The 21,768-nt window shown below is 36.5% G+C and overlaps 1 protein-coding gene across 6 annotated transcripts in view; it reads left to right on the top strand.

Annotated features, from left to right (window-relative positions):
* The window catches only part of LOC113497152 (CUGBP Elav-like family member 1), a 340,295-nt gene that overhangs the window by 307,707 nt on the left and 10,820 nt on the right, over positions 1-21,768 (top strand). The gene's annotated exons all lie outside the window — the stretch shown is intronic.

Below are 21,768 nucleotides of genomic sequence, written 5' to 3'. Positions count from 1 at the left end.
TGTTCTTAATTTGTGTTTCAATTTGAACTTTAACTTCTGTGTATTAGTGCTATTCTTGTGAACTCCTTTTCACTCGGTCCACTCTCCTTATCAGGATCCTTCATTTTGCGCTAGACGCACTAAGCAAACTGATCCAATACACTGATGTTTCTGTAGTCCCGTCAAAAAAATCCCCTATATAAATAACTTATGTTCTTGTGGATCTTGAAGCTATATCAAAGAGTAAAAAGTTATGTTGTTTTTATTCAAAAATGAACGCCCTCGTGCTTAAACACGTAATATAAATTATTTCTTCCTCGGCCCTTCTATGTAATCTTACAATTACTTTTAAGATAATACATACAATTACATATAAGATGTAAATAACAATAATCATCTAGAGGTTGCTATCAGAAATCGTTCCTAGCAATAAGATTCAAGCAATCTATTCTAACACCAAGATACTATTTTTATTTATTCAATTTTATACTCATGCAGTATGCACTAAAGAATGTTCTATCTAACTATCCACCTACATAGCCCAATCACTGTATTAAGTAAATACCTTACCTAGGTACTTCCACGTCTGCCATATAGCTCGGCGTTGTATTTCAAGAATGTTAGCACCTATGCGACACTACTGCTAAATGGTAGCTATTGTTCTACTTATATGCTGCAGTTAAGTAAAGAATTTCGACTTCGGTAAAATTGTCTTGATTTTTTTTAATGTTTTAGGTATCTTCAAATTTGATAGGTATCTTGTTCCGTAATAAATGAGTAGGATGATTTATTTCACAAAATATATCCTTATCAAACAATTTTTTCTTAACTGAAGATCTATGCAGACATAATAAAGTAAAATCACTGCATATTACATAAGCATTGAAGTTTCTTGTAAAGAGTAGCTTAGCAATAATGAATAAAGCTAACAACCACCCTTTTCTTGTAACTTTATTCAAAAGAAAACTCGAAACTCGCCAAATCAATAATTTCTATTGTTTTCGTAATGATTATTACGCTCAATAACAATTGTAATACCGCCATTGTCCAACCCCTCTAAGCTTCAACAGCCGCCATAATAAAATTAATTGCTGAATGCACAATTAAATCCACGTTCGGTACATTTTCGGAACCAATAAAAACGTGCCAGAAAAAAATCTCCCGACTATTTACATAATTTACCGATTTCACGAAACATCTGCGACCTTTATATCAATCCTGTACACATTTGCGGTTTCAAATGTTTGTGTGTGTGTGTGTTTAAATGTGTATTTACATGTAAGTTTGTGCATGTGTGGCCCCCTGTTTAACTAATGCAGTATGGCACACAGGAAATGTTCGTGTTGACAGGTAAAATGTGTTGGTGTGCTGTTGATATACGCTATGTATATGTGTGGGTGGGAAGTAGGGCTGATAAGAGTCGCTTTTTAATCGTTTTTATTTTTACTTACAAGTTTTTTTTTTCGTTGCCAAGTTTTTTGTTGGTTAATGTTTTATTTATGTGTAATTTTATTAACATTCTGATATGCAGTGAAGTTTAAATTGTGGCAAACAATTCTACTTCTATTTCACTGTAGAAAGTCTACTTAACTTTCCAACTTGCGCTAATACTTGAGTTACACTGTAGCACCATCTCGACAAAGTAAAACCATTTTCAGAAAGTTGCATTTCGCACTGACACTTAACATTACTTTCACAAGTGGCAGCCCTACGCAAATTCGCATATATACGGCAACAATGCGACTGAATTCGAATGTACCACTATATTCCGTAAGTGTACTAAATACCCTTTCACTAGAGTACAATATATCTCTAGTAAAACACATAGAATCGATACATCAGTAGTCAACGCTTGTTGACAACTCTCTACGCAGTGTAAAAGTCATCGAAAGCTCACGTTTGTGTTATGTAAAGCACTTTGTGTATGAGTGTACTTGTGTCACAATTGTTTGTTGAAGAAAGGAAGACTCTTCGTTATTTCTGAGTGTTATCAGGGAAATTGTCTCTTATGTGTACAATCGAGGAGACAAGTTCGTAATATTGGTTAATTTACTGGTAGATAAGCTAAGATATCTCAGTTATTGTTGAATATAATTTGCTATGTGTAGAGTATATGTGATTGGTTGATTTTGATACGTAATTCAGTGAATCAAAATTGCCATTTATTGTCCAAAATTGTGCCACAAAACTCCTCCTCCGCCTTCTGCTTTAAAAGAGAATAACAACAAATTTATTAATAAGTATAAGTTCACAGAAACATTAAACATAATTAATTTAATTTACATTACATAGCTACATACATACTCATCTGCCGTCATAGGTATTGTATAGAAACGACGTTTATGAGATAAAGTTTAGTTATTAATAAACGTACGTCACACGTCACGAGAGTGTTGGGCTCATGTCATAATTCTATTGAAAACCGAAGTTTCGTCCTGATACCGATCTTATTATAATCGTCTCCTGCCATCCCTTCTCCCATGTCGTACTTTATGAGTATAAAGTACTGTCAGCAATGTATACAGCAAACAAATTATAATTATAAACTGCCATCGACAAAAAAACTACCTCAATGACAAGACTAATTCATTGTTCTAGATTGTGTATAAGCATTAAGAGAAGATAAAATTTAAAATCCTCACACCCAGCATTTTAACGTCCCATGTCTATCAAACATATCGTATACTCACACATAACTGTGTGTGATAACTAAAGGTCAACTCACCTTTAGTATAAAACAAATTAAATTGAAATCGTTCAATAGGTTTTTAAGCCACATGATGCCACATGATGCCACAGACAGACAAACGTCCAACTTATAACACCCCTCTTTTTGCGTCGGGGATTCGTAATGTACATCGTTATCAAGCTTTACATGCTGACTTTACAAGTGTAAGTGACAACAATGTATCAACAGATGCCTGTTATGCTGACTTCGCGCCTCCAACCGTCGATATGGCCCGCAAGACTTATGTCTGTTTGTTTGCGTGTATGTCACGTACTTCATTGTTTCGCGTCCGTTTGTCTATACGTTGACAGTCGGCAGGGGAACGTTAGGAACCGATCGCGTTACAATTTCTATGACACCGTTTGGTGTATAGTTTGTATAGATAACGAATTGTTTTGATTACTTATAATCGGTCGGGATCATTATCATCATCATATTATCTACGAGATTTGCTTTACGGTAATATTGAATTCGGGTTTGGTAAAATGAGTTTCAAACTCGATACAACCGAATTTTATAAAAAAAACTATTTTAAGTTTAGACTTGTATTTTATGGCACCATGACCATACTTGCAGTTAAATTTACTAAAAAGTAAGAATGCTTTTGCAAAAACCTAATTACTAGTAAACTGAATCTGTTCAGGTACGTTGATGGCGATTCAAACATGCATTCAAAAAGCAACACAAAATTGAAATAATACATTTCATACATAGCAATTATTGCTGAAAGCGATAGCTGTTGTGCTTAGACGATTAACCGTGAGGTGGCTTGACTTCTCCTTCGACGTATATAGAGAGGATTTAATTATATTATAATACATTATCGGCTGTAAAATCGTCACGTACACTGCCTTTCGTGGTCACTTGGGCACTATGAGGACACGGCAACGGTATAAATAGCATGCAGAAGCAAAGCAAAGAAATTGATCACATAAATAAAAAAAAAACGTAATACCAATGCCAACGCTTACGTAGACTTTAAGAGTATAGTCATTTTATACAAGCTAGCGTCAAAGTTTTGACCTGGCCATAGGCTTCTGACGTGGCGATACACCCTGGAAAAATATTAAGGTTTGCTACTTTTCAGTCCGTCGATCACTGATTGATAAACCTTTTTGTTGTATATTACCTACATAATAAAGAGTATTACATTGTTACATTATGACATTATTAAATATAATATGTGGAAAAATAATGCCTACAAAGGCTCAAATCCAAAATAAATATCTCAGTCCCTTGACAGTTATTGTGAAAATGTGATTACACAGCATCCAACCTACATCAGCCCGCTTAAGTACCGATGTGTCCCACTAAACCCTATAGGTGGACTCGCGACCCGCATCAACATTACCAACCTTTTGTCATTCCCAAATGAGATTGTAACCGCCGTAATTTTTGTTAAAGATACCATCTCAGATTACCCCGTTTCTAACGAAGGTCGCTCGCAGACCTGACAACCGAAACAATCAAAGGTAATGTCGATCAAGGTCCAACCCGCATGTAACCGAACAGAAAGCCTACCTCCTTTTAAAGCAAGGTCTATTGTACAATGTAGCAGAGAGATGCCACTATATGTTGAGTAGCGCGCCATCCCTCTTTGACAGCGACGAGCCTCTTCAAGGAGTGGTGTTAGTAGCGTCCTTCAATATATCTCAATATTCAAACGTCTCTAGATAAATATATTTACCCGAAAGTGGTGAAATATTCAAAGGGTAAAGATCAACCCTTACACCTCGGCGTTGTAATTAATATTAAACTGTGATTCAACTAGGCAACGTCTCTTTCTGTGAACGAGGTCGTTTATGTACCTGAGGGCTTTGAAATGTTGATCAACTTTCCAATCGATTTCAATAAATGTAATTTAATGGTAGTGTCGAAGAATTTTTAGGTAAAGATTTATCAGGTAGTGAAGAGGTATACTAAATATATGGTCGATGAAAGTTTTAGGCTATCTTTGCAGCTGTGTGTGATTATGAAGAATGTTGTTAATGCTATTTTCATATATGTTTCAGTTCATCTATCACATCTGAAGCTACAAACCTCTTCTCGTAGTACAGAGATATTTTTTTAAAAACAAAATCGTACAACTGACTTTAAAAAGAAAAACTACTAAACCAAACTTGATGAAATTTAATGGGAAAAATGACAGCTATTTTGAGTTGAATTAAAAAGAATGTTCAAAATCGGTCATCTAGTCCGAAGTTTTAGGTAACAAATATACGAAATAGGTATAAAATGAGGAATTGAGAACCACCTCCTTTTTGAAAGCTATAAATATTCAAAACATTTTCAACGCGACTTTATCGACCTTAAGTACTTTGGCCTTTGAACAAACATTTAGTAGATCATTACCATAGTTTGTAAACTAAACAAATACATAATATTATTATTAACATAACAACTCGAATATTACTGAAACAGTTTGATAAACAATAACATGTGCGAACAGCTGAATCCTTTAAGATGTTATGAGGAGACTATTACGGCGATAGAACAGATCAGTTATAGACGTGGAATGGACACCTGTCCCTGTACTATGAGCTGCAAAGACTGGACTCTTGCCGACGTGCGAGATAGACAGCGCTACCTGTGGTGTAGCGTCGTCTCGCGTTCAAAACGGTAGTGGTAGTTTCTGAGGTTTTCGTGGTACACGGGTATTGGATCCTGTAATACAGAATAATCCCCTTCGGACAAACGTGTTAGAGTACGGAAATTGGTGTGTATTATATTGAAAATGAACGGTTGAAAGGATAATGCTCGTTTAGATTTAGTATTATTAATATCCAATTTATTTCACTGATACGATAGAAGGTTTCAGAATGTATGGTCACGCGTCCAGAAATAGGCACATACTATATACCCAATTACGCAAAAGTAGTGTTGTTTTAAAGGCTGAATAATTATTTAACTTTGTTACTACTAATAAATTTCGTCTAAGAGTAAACTTCTTTTAATCAATCAAATTAATTTGACAATCACACAGATGTTTCGAAATATGTAGTTATAGATTAAAACCGCATAAACATATACCAATTAACTCGAATTTAATACCGTGTAATAAAATTAAACTAAAATTGTGAACACTGCGGTTATTGGAACGCGTGCGTTTACAAAAAAATTCACGCGTATTAAATTCGCGTCACGCGTTTTACGCTTTTGTCACGGAGCTATTTAAAGCAATTATAATTTCATTTTGCCGCTACCAAATTTATCTGACTTTATATTTTGTATGACATAAATTATTTTAGTTGTGTGTAGGCAATAATTTCCATTCGTTTTTAATTTTCAGACAGTTGAAATTTTCACAGACTTTTTTTTCTGCCGCATCAAATATTAAATGTAAAGATCGATGTTAGGCAACTGTGGTTAGGGTAATAAATTTGATGGGTGACCAATTTTATTCGCATCCTTCACGTGTTACGATCTGACTTGATCGTGTTTCAAAAAAAGACTTCTGGAGTGGTTCTTCTTAGGAATATAATCTTTATATCGCGGGGTTTTTACAAACATTCAAATGCACAAGACGCCCAAAAAAACAACCATTCGTGGATCACACAAACGCTTGTCCTACGCGCCTATCGAACCTACTAACGTCTATCCGTGTGGTTAACTTTCAACAAAAGCTTCAAAAATACAGTCATGTAAAAACTGACATAAACAAAGCATAAATAAAATTATGTCATCATACAACAATACGGTACAGTCATTACTTTTTCTACATAATATCACCGCTGAATGCGACCGGTAACACCATGGGAATATTCACTTTCGTCTCGAAAATAAAACTCACGTTTAACCAGCATTGTGTCTGTGAGAATGTTTGTACAGCAACATAGCACGAGCCGACGGGAGTTAATTTAACGAGAAACTAAAACAAAATGAATTAATTTGTGAACGCCACTGTGAGTCCTCAACACACCGTTTTAATTAAAAGGATGTGCCCCGTGGTGGCTCTCAGGAGTTTGTCAGAAAAAATAACAATTAGAAAACGCACGCCATACTGAAAGTTTAAACTTGTGTAAAGGAGTTTCTGTATTAAAAATTCCCTGATCAAAACTCTGACGTACAGTTTTTTTACTGTAAATTTTAGTAACGTTATTGGCCTGCCTTTGAACGAAACATGGGAACAAATTACTCGAATTTACGTAAAATAATAACGAAAAACATTTTGTCGGTGCCGTAATCAAAGAGCCGAAATGCTGAATCAACATTTTCATCTACAAAATATGTAAATGCAATTCCGATTCAAATGTATTTCACTCGAGTGTAACACTGTCGAGCCACTTGTACAGTTTCATAATAGATCCTGATAGTCGATCTGAAGCAGTTTGTCAATAAATCGCGAATTTTCAACTACCCTCTTAGGAAACACTCTGGACTGTTCATTTGAACACCTTCCAGCGAATTTAATTCACACTTGACACAGGAGAGCTGTGCTAACAATAAACCCCGTGGCTGTTAACTCCCTAAGCAAATCGACAGTGATTCTATCAAACTGTTAGTTCGTTTGTTCGTTGACGGGGTCCAGGGATCCTGGTTTTTTATGTGAGAGAATGATTGTGAGGTTACAACAGCGGATTTGTGGACGGAGGCCGATTGTTTGGAAAAATATATGTAGATGTATATTTGTAGAAGCTCGTAGGTAATGCGTGAAGTTTTCTATTTTTTATTTCTGGCGCAATTTAACATACGTAAAAATGATTGATCCCGATTGGAGCACTTATCCGCTCTGAATATCTCGATATGTGTATTATATCAGGGCTCTCCTAAATCCTCACCTGACACTTCTAGCACGTATTGCGCACTCGCTCATCGCTCTCCCGTCTACTCAACTCGCCGACGACAACTCGATCCCCAATTAAGCCTCTCTCGATACCTGGAATTATCGGATACGAATCGATTCGACGTCCCTACTCGCATCGCTGGCGTTACCAAATATTGACACTTTATATTGAGTTGTCGACCGGTACGGACGACTAGGCAGACTACGGGTCCCTTTATATTTAAATAAAATTACGGGTGATTTAATGTTTGCAAGTTTCTGAGCTCTGATATTTATCGTTCCGCCGTCCATGTTTTTTTTTCTTATAAAGTACTTATAAGTACTTCTACTTATGTCTAAGTTGTTTTTTCTCTCCCAATGAGTTTGAAACTTTATTACGAAACTTTTGCTTTAATACCAAACTTTGTTAAGGGTGTTATTGATAAACAGAAGCAAAAAAACTCGACGCACAATTTACCGTGTAATCATTTACGAAGCTAAATGAATAATTATTTCAACATTAACCTGTGTGTCGGATATGTAAAGCTCTCTAAGGCGGAACACAACCAGACACGTTCCCTTAATATACAACTTCCTTATCGCCGCACCACTGTAACACAATAATCTTACGCATGAATAAATCAGCTTACGACTGTAACTCACTTACATCACACTAAAATCTTATTATCATCTCTATATTCTAGTATCGATCTTACCACCCATGTCGTTCGTATAATATATATTATATTTGAATTAGATATGACGTATCGCAGAATTACCTCTCGCTAATAATTCGATTTGCGTTTCGACAATACAACGGGCCATCACGGAGACAATCAGATGGTGGGAACATATCTAACCTATTTGCGTAACGTCTCACACAGTCCCGAGACCCGAGTCATACAGTCAAGTGAAATGGAAAGCGCTAACACAATGATGATATGCTTGTTGTTTAATATTCTCACGCATTTTGCGCCGCGACTCACGGTCGGCTCGTCTGGCGAGCGTTGTTCAATTAATGTCGTGTGTAGCACAGTTTGACAGGTGAGCAGATATTCGGCTCGTGTCTGAAGACTCGTCGCGAGGTGTTGATACATTTGTGTTTGATTGTTTGACGCTGTCAGGTCGAAGTGTGTGCGTATGCGTGTCAGTGGGTTACTGCGGCCGAGTGTTGAATAAATGTTTGTATGTATTTTTACAAACATTTTATCGTGTCGTCCCGTTTAAGCGTGATTCTCGTTGGCCGTTATGTCTTTAATTACTTGTGCCGACTATATCTTGAACAAAGCTTCAAGTTTCAATTGTTCCTCTGGTCTTTTCCTCTTCATTCATTAATGTGTTTGCCCATCAATCATATCTCCCGTTAAATATAATCTTGTAACATAAGAAATCCATAAATAAATAGTAATCGTCTAATTCACGCATAATTACCGTTCTCACATTTCTGCTGGCTTCGTTCCCGGTGTCGCCTCTCCCAGTTCATTCACTTTCTGACTTATTTAATATATATAATTCTAGAACTAAAGTCTGAGCGTTCGTGTGTACACTTGTGTACGATGTTGACGTTATCTGCATCTCCGCGAAATTCCGCCCGAGCGGTCACAACGAGCATTGTATAACAAACGTCATATCTCCGCGTCGTTACGTTCGTCCATTGAATCAAATGATGTAAAACATTTAATTTGACGATACCCGTCGTGGGCGGTGCGTCATGTACAATGCTACCAGCGGTTTGTTTGTTGTCAACGCTTTCGAGTAATAGATGTGTTGACATTTCTTTGTTTGAGTCCGTGAACTATGTTAAGCAATTAAAGTGAATTACGATGTGAAATACCGTTATAAAAGAGATTTTTGTTGCGTTCTGCTAGTTCATTCTAATTTAATAATGCGTATTTTGAACATAAAGTCGTAGAACACAAAACTCAGTACTCGCCCATGCCTCATTTATCCTGAATGTGGATTCACAAAGGTTTTATTTATGTCCACTATTTCCATAAAAATAGCACAACCTTTATCCGTGAGCGCAACATTCTGAAATACCGCACGATTCCATTTTAATCAAACAAAACAGAATCTAATCTAACCCTCAAATGTCAAACGAATGTAGAATGGAACAGAAAAAAATAAAATTGTATTAGAGTGTCGCATCGCACTGTAGACAGACTAGACACATGCGTCTTTATTCAAGGGAAAATGATCCCGCCACCCCGTCAGACGTTTGACGAGAATAATATCGCCATTTATTGTATTATTCGTATTTCTCCCCGCATCAAAGAGCAACAAAAGGAACAACATAATATACTGAACAGGTACGACGTTTCAATTTGCGATGAAATTGCTCCATCGACTGAGTACATCGGTATTGGCAAAGCACTCCTACGCGCCGCACTCAGATATTACGAATTGCTTATAATATAAAATGCCATATTTTTTTCGCTTTGCTAAGCGCAACTCTATTGACACACGTATGCCTTTTATTCTCTTTTAAGATTACGAATTACGATGGAATTGACAACATTTTTTATTGATGATGATCGCGTATTCGCGAGCTTGGTAACACAATATTATTTTTCGCAGATAATCACCTGGATGTGTCTCACGAGGAAAATATTCTTTTTCCGAGAAACGATTCCAATTACAGCAAATTCCGTACATGTCACGATACAATTAGGAAGAAATTACAAAAGCACAATACGGCTGAAATCGTAATTCTTGCGAATATATTTGTTATGCTTAATATGTTTTACCATAAATTTGTAGCGTATTAAATTCGAGTATCTTTATCCTTAAGCCATTCCGACTGCGTAAGCAATACAATCAGCCCCTGTTATATTTCAATAAACACGTATTTTATTAGTCAATATCGTAATCGTTTCTCTCTGCACATCGGGACGTGTTCGCAACGCGACCGTATCCGTCGAGGCGTATTGTAATAATGAACAAACAATATTTCGATTGATATCGCGGCTGCTCCCCACTATTTTTGACGCTTTCCACCCCGTTCTCCCCGCCAAAGGTGCTTGTTCCCAGTTCCGAATTCAAATTTATTCAATTCGTGGAGCGATAGGCGGCGGCGTGGAAATGAAACGTCTCGCGTTGGTACGCTTCCTTCTCTATTAGCATTTGATGCCAACACGTCATTGTTATAGTTGGGTGCACAGGGAAGATTTACTCGGTGTGTTTTTTTCATGAGTAAACGCTTTTGCCTCTTCTCCCCCATTTCGCGGCGATATCGACGACGCCATGATGATTACGATGAAAATGCTTTGTCTGCGTCTATTTTTTCTTTGACATTTTCTCTGCGTCATTTCGTCATCCGTTTTTTATCGTGATTGAATTTTCATGAGCTTGTGGCATGTTGCACCTGTGTCGACATGGCGAAAATGATACTGTTATCACTTTGGTTAGTACCAGATGTACAATTTTATAATTGATACAATATGATTACTGCACAAGTGTAGTGTGGCATCTCATCTTAACTATTGAAAAGCATACCACAAAATTTTCACAATATCTTAAATATACATCAAACAAGCTAGAGACTATATATAGAAGACATCTAAAGGACCAAATTGGTATAAATATTTTCTGTGAATATTAAGACAGTAAACATTGGCTGTCAAGAACTCGAGCTTATCAATGAAAACATCAATAAGCTTTTCACTCGGCATCAATCAACGTAATCGTACGATGTTTTGGGCACAACTGTGTGAAAATCGCCGTATCTTTGCACACACGAACGATCACCGACAAAGTAATGACGGCACCAACAAGATTCCCTTTTGACTCAATCACGTTTTGAACATTTTAATTTTGTTATTCTTCCCTCTATTTACCGACGATTCTGTTTCGTTTGATGCCTCTCCCAAAGATCCTCTTGGGTAGATTACATAGGCGATAAGTCAAAGGAAGTAGACATTCTTTGTTTAATTGAATTTCGTTTCGATTCCTAGTATTATTTCTTGTTGTGGAAAATTTTATTTATGTAACTACTAATTAAACGGATTCCTAAAAAGATTTACCAGATATTCTTTCTGCGAAGTGCCGTATTTTAGCGTCTAAAAGTTGTTCATTTAATATGGTAAGAAGTAACATTGAAATGAAAAAAATATATGTTTGATTCTAAAACTAAATGCGATACCGTACTTCGAAGGCGAAGACTTACAAAATTAGTCCCAAAAAGAACAACATAAAAATAATCATCCCAAAACCGATTACGACGTCAACATGATTCCAAAATTATTCTCTCATGCTACACGCGACGTGAGGCATAATCTCTCAATTTTCATCCGAGGTACGGCGAAAATTGGGGCAATACAATTTAAAACTAATCATACAACATTCCATGCGGCCCTCTTTAGTTTCGCGGGGGTGGCCGTACGGTTGTAAAGCTGGCGTACATAATGAAATCCCCAAATAAGTGCGGCCACGAGACACGCCGACGTGAACAATACGACTTTATGCTGCGAAATCGCACAATGTTTGCTCTCGTTAATTTCAAAAGTTGTGGCATGCACGCTTTGCCATCGCCGTTGAAATATTTCCAGAATAGGGATGTTTTTGACTACGACTAAAAGGATCTCGTTGTGAAGTTTTTGAACGAAAAAAGTCTGGTTTCCCGTTGTGTGATGCAGTTTATTTTTTAATAGCAATGTTTGCTTTCTGTCTGTTGTTTGGCTCATTTGTTTTTAATCCAACTCGGCCGGTGCATACGTGTTCACATCTTGTTAACATGCCCTGTTGAATGCGGCTTTGTTCCTCTTCGTTTTCACCTTCATCCACATTGTTATTTGTGAATCTGAAATGTAAAGCGAAACTAGTTGTAAATATCTTTATGCATGTGTTATCAATCTGTTCAACACGAGTATCCCATTATTCTGTTTGTGGTTTACTAAAAGGGATTTCAATCGTACTATATTAATAAATAATAAATAATAATAAATAAATGCGGACAACATCACATACATTGTTCTGAACCCAAAGTAAGTTGCTGAAGCACTTGTGTTATGGAATTCAGATACAACGAAGGTACCACAAACACCCAGACCCGAGACAATGCAGAAAATGTGAATTTTTACATTGACCCGACCGGGGATCGAACCCGGGACCTCAGAGCTAGCGACACCTTGAAACCGGTGCGTACGCCACTCGACCACGGAGGTCGTCAAATGTATAAATATTGGTACTGCAGTGGAATTTAATTGTGTATTACAATAGTGCAGGTTTATCGATTTTGCTCTTCTTCATGTTTCAAAATTTTCCCATCAGCTGGTTTGGCAGAAAAATAATAAATAATGACATATTAAATTGCCTTTTTTGTTGCTGTTGCTCTGGGATCCAGAAAAACATAGCCTATTGCATTTCCTGACTTAAAAAAATATAATGAGAGCAAATTACAAAACAAGCACAATTGTTTTCGAGAGGAAGTCGTACAAATTAAACAAACGATGCAATGGCCGCCGGGGCGCGTTAACGAGTTTTGACAAATTTTCTAACTAGCTACATAATAAAGAGAAAATTAGTTCGCCGTCGCAGTTCCCAGCTGTGGAAACTATTTTACTTTGGAAGTATAATCTTAAACTTTAACTGTTTAACCAGATCTATTCAGGGGACGGGCGGAGATTTAAAGAAAGAAAGAAACTTGTCATAAATTCAAAATCTTTGGTAAAATTTTGAAAATTTGTATTATAAAGTTAAGAAAAATATAATAGATACTAGCTGATGCAGTGAACTTCGTTTTGTCGAACTAATTTCAGAATCTTTAATCTCTGCGGGCACCACCAAAACCCATACAAAAAAATCGGTTCAGCCGTTTAGGAGGAGATCAGAAATATACTCGTATAGTAGAATTGTAATATTTAGATTACATAAGTATTTAAGAAAGTGAATCGTAAGGTCCTTTCTCATGATGGAAAGGTCAATATGAGATCTTTTCCATTTGGAATTCATATACACATTCCAATATGGGACGTACTCAAGGTGCTTTCTTAGAAGGGTAACATAACCTTAACCGAGGAGTGGCAGCCTATCTCACGCGGAAATGCATATAAGGACTGAAGGACTGTCCTCAAACACATATCTAGGCTAGATAAACTATTATTATTAAACTTAGGCTCTTATTTGGATGCATGGGTTTTGCAGTTGCAAATCTAATATAGCCTCTGGTGACAAAATGCGCGATAGTTGTTTTTGAACATGTTTTTTTTAAATTGAATGAAGACGACAGCGGTATCTATTTTAATTTCTTTTTCTTAGTTTCTGCAATGTGTTTTGACAGCCAGCCCTCATTGACATTGTTATTTAGGTAGTTGTGGCTAAGTTTAGCAAAGTTATATTGAGTGGGTGACATGAAAAAGTCGATGGCAGAAAATAAAACGAGTGTACGGATAAATACAAATTTAATTAAAGAGGATCAATAGCTGTTACTAATTGTCTAAAAGAAAATGTAAAAACATTGAGATGAAGAAATTTTTTACGTTAGACAAAGAAGGAAATGTCACCAAATCTCAGATAAACTGCCGGGCCAGTTATAATACTATTTGCTCAAAAACATGTCATGCATATAATTAATACGATTTATAAATGTCAAGTGTTGACCACTTAGACTTGACCTGAGTTAAATTATGACACGCAGTAGTTAGCAGTGTTGGTTATTAAGTTCTCACGACGAGTTCACATCATGCGTCGAAGGTCAAAGATGTTTGCCTTTGACATGACATAGAACCCATACACACTTATTTATAAGTATTTATATTTAATTTACATTAATAATTATAGCCACCTTTAAAGAAATGACTTCACTTTTATTTTAATAATTTTTGCGTATTTTTTTTTTTGCTTTGATAGTTATGAATATCTTATAACATGATAATGCTTAAAAAATTAAAAAAGTTTTTTAATTGCGTGAGGATATCGGCGTTTGACTAATTCTGAAAACAAATTGAGAACCCTTTACTTAAGATCTTCGATGGAAAAATCGATGAATAGTATAAAGAAAATATGTTAATAGTTTGTTTTAGAAAAATATTTAAAAGCTTAAAACAAATTCATAATTTGATATATTGTATCCCATCGCAACCGCTCGATTTTTCAGCCGGCAACGACGAGAATTCATTATTTTCACGCTCTTTAATACGCTACGTCAAACAAAGCGCAAAGGATAATTGTTTTAAATAAAACCGTACATAAATTAAAAAGCGAAACAAGCTAAAGTGGCTCAACTTTATACACTTGTGTGCAGAATGATAGAGCAACTTTGTTTTAAATAAGTGACAAGCGCCTTCGCCTAAGCGCACACTACGGGGAGGGCTCTTACCCTCACTTTATGTTTAATATATTACACTTACTTCCAACTTCACATACAAATCGAGGGCTTTACATATATATTTCTGCTTATATGTTATATCTATCATACTTAAACAAAAGAACGACTCCCGCTGTAAAGAAGTTAATACTTTAGTCGCGTGGAGTTTCACAAACATTCAAACCATATGCCCAAAGACACCGAGACTCAGGAAAACCATTCGTGGATAACACAAATGATTGTCGTACGCGGAGATTGAACCCGCGACACGTCGGTTTGTTTTGGGGCTACCTCAACCACTCGGTTAAACGTCCAGTCAAGCATTTCTGGCTGTTGTAAAAATCAAGCCATGTTAAAAGAACAAAATCTCAAGTCCTCATTATTAAGTCATTAAGACATGACATTTATTTGCACGGTCTTGTACGTCGAGCTTCGCAAACACTACTAATTTGTATACGTCTGGAAGCCGCCCCGGAAACCACTAATTTAATGAATCTTAAAAGAGACCAAGTTCCGTGACACCGCTTGCCGAATCGTGTCCCTGACACTGAATGAATACTTTTATATTTACCTACCGGTCAAACAAGCCAACTTTGCCAATCAATCAAAGAATCAATTTTTGTTTTATGGTAACATTTATAATCAACTTTCCACCCAAATAAAAAATATTGCCATAAAACTAAAATTGTTTCTTATATTAGAGGATTTGCTTATAAATTGCTTTTGGGGCAAAGATACCTTGATTGGCAAAGTTGGCTTGTTTGACGGTACTGTTACTTAGTACATGACAGGCGCTTTAAAGAGATCCTATGCCATGAGATACACGCTGTCATATTTAGGGATGTGCTGACAAATTTATAATCAGAATCTCGGTATTAGAGGGTTTTTAAAATTGTTTGGTGAGTTTGAATTTTTTCACGTTATTTTTTAAATTAAGTTTTCTCTATCTTCTATTTACTTAAAACACTGTTTGACTATTCAGCTTTATTCGACTAGCGACTTAGTCATCTCATGAGTAAGGACTCCGGTTAGATGCGAAATTAGTCGGTAAAATTCAAAGAAAATCTACAAACAACTTTATATGTAACATATTCCAACATCATAAAAAGTCCAATATAAAATGTTTCTAATCGTAATAATTAAAAAAAAACTCGTAGGTATTTCCTCCGAACAAAATACCTCCATCTATTTTTTTAAAGTACCAATCGGGTATCACGAGACCAGGAGTAGCATCACTAGCACATGAATCGTAAACTTAACGACTTTACGTGGCAACAGGCGTACGCACTTCGAAGAGCCGGAGTTACGAGCTCGACGCGGATAATAGCCGGTAAAGTGGCCGGCGGGGCTTGCGGTGACACTGACGCACTCACTTGTTACTTGCCGGCTTTTGGGACTAAGTAGTACCTTAAGATGTTACTTTGTCAGGAGGTGTTTAAATAGAAACACATGTTAGGAGTTTGGGTGTATTTTTAAATAGATTTTATTGAAGGTGCTAGGTGAGATAGTTTTCCGCTAAAGCTCAGTAAGCAATATTGCTTCTTGTGTTTTAATATTACAAAGGTTAATTTTAATATTGATACCAATTTATTTTCTTTCGGAACTCACGATTATGTTCTGTGGGTTGAGGCAACCTCAAAAACACCGTAAGTTAATCGTGAAAATATTAAACCGTAGAAGCACAATATTTGGCTCTTTTAGGTACTTGTTTGAATATTTCCTCTTCTGCACTATAAATAATTACATTTTAATGATTGAAACTTAACGTAAATCACAAGTACAAGCTATTTATAGAATGTAACAATGAATACGAGACATAAAGTCTTAACTGAGAGTCAAACTGCAAAACAATACCTGTTTATTATTCGCTATTGTATCTCGTCGACGTTTCTCGACTTATCCATAAATCAATAGTTTAATTAACTATAGGAATTATTATGGGAAAATATTTTGATCATTGCTGAGATAGTTGTAACATATTTGCGAGAGCGAGACGTCGCTACGCAAAGTCTGTTACATTCCGTTTTGTGAGCGAGATGGCAAGCACAGTTTAGCACAGTCTTGTTTTCGGTGACAGTCCTGCTTAGAGCTGCAGCTGAACTGTCCTGGAGAGCTCATAGTACAAGGGAGAACGCAACAACCCCTCGAGGTGGAAGAACGATGTCGTTCAACGCTGTGTAGTGCGCTTTCACGCTTAAACACGATTGCTCTAAGACGTGGTGGTTGGCCCCAAGATATTCAGATGACATTGTCATGAGCGGGCGATCCAGTGGCCTGACCGTAAAATTTTCAACTAAGTATTTAAACGTCGAGCTCAGCAGCTCAAACGCTGGTCACGGTTTGTAAATGGGGTTTGTCCAGTCAGTCCTTCGAGAGGTCATATCATACCCAATCGACTGATCAAGAGTCAATCATCTTGTTCTTCAACTGTCGGTGCCAATTACAGAGAGCATACCTCACTCATTGAACATAAGAAACCGTTCAATTATTCACTATTCCCATTTAAAATACATAACATTAACACTAATAGTTCCGTTGATTATCACATGACTTAACTGTTCGAAATATTCAAGGCCGCTGTTGTACTGAGTTGAGTGGAACAATGATAAGTAATACTTTAAACTACTAAAGTGTCACTTTAAACGCCCATTAAGTTGCATGTTAATTGTTACGGCGTCCTCCGCGTGAGTGGGTAATTATTAGTGTGCGCGCACACGGTACTGCTACACGTCTGACCATTATAAACTCGCACATGCGGCTTTTAAACGCGACCACGCTAAAAATATTACCACTTTTGGGTTTTCATGAAACCTTTTTGTAATTTTATACGTTAATGACGTAGAAAATAGATCAAATCCCATTTCATCCATCCCATAAAATCTTATAATAAGTACCTTTTATGGCAGTTGTTAATCCTAGCTTAAGCATCGATATCAAATGATTAATATCTGAAAGCCTTACGTAAAATGCCTGAAATCATATTACTTACTCCATAAAGAAGATACTCGACTCGGCCCAAAAGCCCACTGCGGCTGTATTCGATCATAATCTTATGATTTACTTCCCAAAAACTCGTAAAACAAAGTCTTTGGAAACGCAAAGAATTTACGATCTCATTCGTAGTCGATCGACTTTAAAAATTATGACCTAGACATAAGTTTCGTTCCTCGTCGGTATAGAATATCATTCTGAAAAGGAAGAGAATTGCCAAGGCATCCAGGTGGATAGTATTTTAAAGTCGAGCCGAGAAATACGAACAAGCAAACAGTTTCATTGGTTTACGACACAATCTCTTTTCTTGAAACTTTTCGTTTTCTTTAAACAGATCTACTTAAAAAACGAAGTTAATTAAAACTTTAACAACACTATCCTGTTTAAGTCCAGAAGAATCTTTTGGACACAGTTTTAGTCGCGACTCTCGAGACAACGTCTGGCGATGCCGCGCCTCCAGTCGTCCGCTGCCGAGCACGTGTAACTCGACATTTATAATTGATTTGTCTTATGAACACGACGCTACAAGCCACGTGAGATTCAATTCATTTGTGATATGTTCGCGTGATTTAAAACGGATAAATAGCTTTACTAGTTTATGTAATGCGCTGTATGGGATTCGTGTATACTTATTACTTTAGCGAATTATCTCTGACTACTTTTGATTCGAAAAGTGATGGCGGTAAAACCATGCAGTAATAAATTTTAAATGAAAGATTACTCAACTAGCCTACTTGGAGATTAGGGGACTCACCCTTGACATCTTTGATTACACGTGTATTACATATCGTCTAAAGTGTTTGAATCTATTTAAAAGTGTCCTAGTAAGAGTGCTATTGAAGAATATCCAAGGATTTTGTAAAAGAAAAAAGACACGGTCACCATGGGACATACTAGGACCGCCCCCCTTTACACCCCTCCCCTCGCCCCTCGTCAAAAGGTTATGTAAATTGTTTAACGAAGGATGCCGTTACCGGCTCGATGGCGCACTTAAAGCATTAACATTTTAAAGCCTTATTTGTGCTAAGTACACAATTACTTGTGCATTTAAACAGATTACCTACACTCCGTTTAGAGATTCACTTTAAATTATTCTAATTAGTCCGACTCTCCTCGACTCTCTGGAGTTTGTTTCGATTGTGAATAGTTTGTTCTTTTTCTTGTACATTGCCTGTTTTATTTGTGCGTAATTCTTTGTTTTGTGCGGCTACTGTTATGTCACACAACCTTTTTTTTTGGTAATGTATAAGTTCGCAGGTTGACTTTAGACCTATTTTTCTGTTTCGAAATTAAATTCCTTTTGTAATCTATTTTCATGTTAATATCATGCAGCTTGTTTCATTTAATATTTTATTAATACCGCCAACTGAGTTTTCAGTTGAAACATTCGCTCGTTTGAACCTCATAATCACAACGATCTTAAAACGAAATTACCCATATGTATATCTGTATCTTAATACAAAATTCAAACATACATCGAATGGAGTGCAAAGCGAGAGAGGATTAAGAGAAATACGGGAAATTACGAAGGGAATCTTAACGTTATTCCCACAGAATCGCAAATAGGACAAATTTGATTATTTTATAATAAAAATTGTAAACCTTTGTATTGATAATTGTTGCAAAGTAAAAACTACAGCATACAGTCTATTATACTGGATTGGATTTACGCTTACGTGAATAACATTTTTTACATGACATTATAATATTAGGCAAGTAAAACGACTTTTATTAAGTATCTTATTGATATTGGGAATGAAACTTACTGGACTTATTGAATTCAAAAATTATTTTTGGATTTATTATGGATTTCCGTAAGAATATTCTCAACATTAGCCAAGTATTTGTTAATACAACAAAATAGTGACAATCAACCCATAAAACACTGTTTCAACAGAATACCAATGTTCTACATACTTTAAAATTCATACCTCTCATTCTCTTCCCACGAAAATCGACAAGCAATGAAAAATGTAACGTTACGGGCGGTATGCATTATCGTCGAGGATTGCGCGATCCCGAGTTTCGTTTCTCGCTCAATTTTCATGGTAATCTTTACACGAGCGGTGATTTTACCGACATGAGGGCCTACTACCACTTCCTAAAGCAATATCAACGCAGGTGTAAAAGAGACAACGCTATATGAAGTGTCGTGCTGTCACGCTTTCACAGCTTTGATCGTAGGCTTAATGGAATGTTTGTATCCTTGTTCTGAGGGAGGTTTCTAATAATGAAATGATGGAGACATTTCCCGTTTAGTCGCTTTTAGGGAAAGCTGTTTTATTATTTCATAAGACGTGGTATTGATGTCGGATTTTAAGGAATACGTAGGTGTATCTTATATCGATTTTACGTCACTCTTCAACGTTCTGAATGAGCTACGATTAAGCTTACATAATTAAATACTTTTGACCTGTTTCAACTATTGTGTCATGTGTCAAGAAATAGTAAGATAATTATCCAAGCCTTAGCTCTATCATTTCAATCTAACCATTTAAATTAATCTTCATTTAAATCGATTCATGTTAGATTTGAACCTGCTTACACACTCATCTCTCGCTCATTTCCCAATGGATACTGAAGTCTCTGTGCCTTTTCAATTTGGTCTCGATGGGGGCCTCAGGGACCCCCAAATGTTGGAATTTACGCGTAATACACCCCAACACCGTAGCTACATTGAGTATCGTGCATTCGCTCTCCTTTGACGTCGGGAATTTTACGTCTCGTCTGCGCAAACGTTAACGTGTTTGCAGTTTCTAATCGCAATACTCATTGCAACCTCGATCTTTTGAAGTTTTGGTGTAAGACGGAATGTGATTTAGTTGGTGAACGATATAGAACAAATTATGTATTGATAAATATTTCGATAGATTGTAGGTACTAAAAAATGTATAATTCATAAACCTCGAAGATACAAGAAATACGATCGAAATTAAATCTATCAGTAATTCCCATCAAAGCAAAATCTACGCCACAATATCTGCTACTAACATTTCCCCGTAACAACATTTCCGCAGCTTCATGAGTTAATCTCACAAACAGATCTCGGGCTAGGACAGCGCCCTGACATCTCGCAACATGTTAAATAATAAAACCTTCATATGTAGGTCAGGCAATCCCTGGCCGTTTCGTCCGCACACTTGTCTGAGTCTCAAAGATTTAACAACATCAAAAATTCGTATGCACCGAAACGGAAAATGCTTTATGACCGGTACTGTTGGGGTTTGAAAGTCGTAAATTTCCGAGTTAACCCCTCGACCAGTGAGCTTTCCGATCGAAGAGTACATATTTCAGGATCACGCCCGGATTTCTGACGGTGACTCCGCGACAATGCACTTGACGATATTGTGCGATGCGATTGCGATAAGTGTCGAGAAAATAGACATTTTGTTTCTTTGCTTGCGTTTGCTTGTGAGGTGTCGCGGCAATAAACACCACGATAACTTGCTCGCTTGTTATATGTGTGTCTAACAAAATGTATCCTATATCCAAGAGCATATTATTATTATTCATCACTTTGTATGTGTTTTGACGGAAAAGGAATGGTCCTTGTATACGAGAAATGTGGGTTAAAGGTTTCTCCTCGTTGCGTATCGTTTTCTAATAGCCTTGATCGTAATAGTATGAAATTATTCAGTAGCTACTCAATGCTCGCGGTGACGCAATGACAATTTTTAACGGATTAAGGTTAAAGCGACACGAAGAACAATCGCGTAATGTTTTATGACATTTCTTTAATGTCCTTCGAGAGTTTGTAGTCAGTCAATTTTACTTATCGTAATTATTACTCGTGCTTGGATACTATTGAATGAGTTAAAACCTAGTCAAGTATGAATATAAACAATTGTTTTGCACACCTTTTCTATCAAATAAACAATCCCTTAGGTTTTCGAAAATATGAAGAAATAAATAAAGTAAAAAGGTCTATCAAAAAGTACGTCATACATCATTACTAATGTCTATTATCGTGGGTTACAATTTAAAAAAAAAAAGTATATTATGAGC

Source organism: Trichoplusia ni, chromosome 9 (assembly GCF_003590095.1).
Source record: "Trichoplusia ni isolate ovarian cell line Hi5 chromosome 9, tn1, whole genome shotgun sequence".
Lineage (NCBI taxonomy): Eukaryota > Metazoa > Arthropoda > Insecta > Lepidoptera > Noctuidae > Trichoplusia > Trichoplusia ni.
The sequence above is the reverse complement of the archived record's forward strand: the minus strand, read 5'-3'. Positions and strand labels throughout refer to the sequence as shown.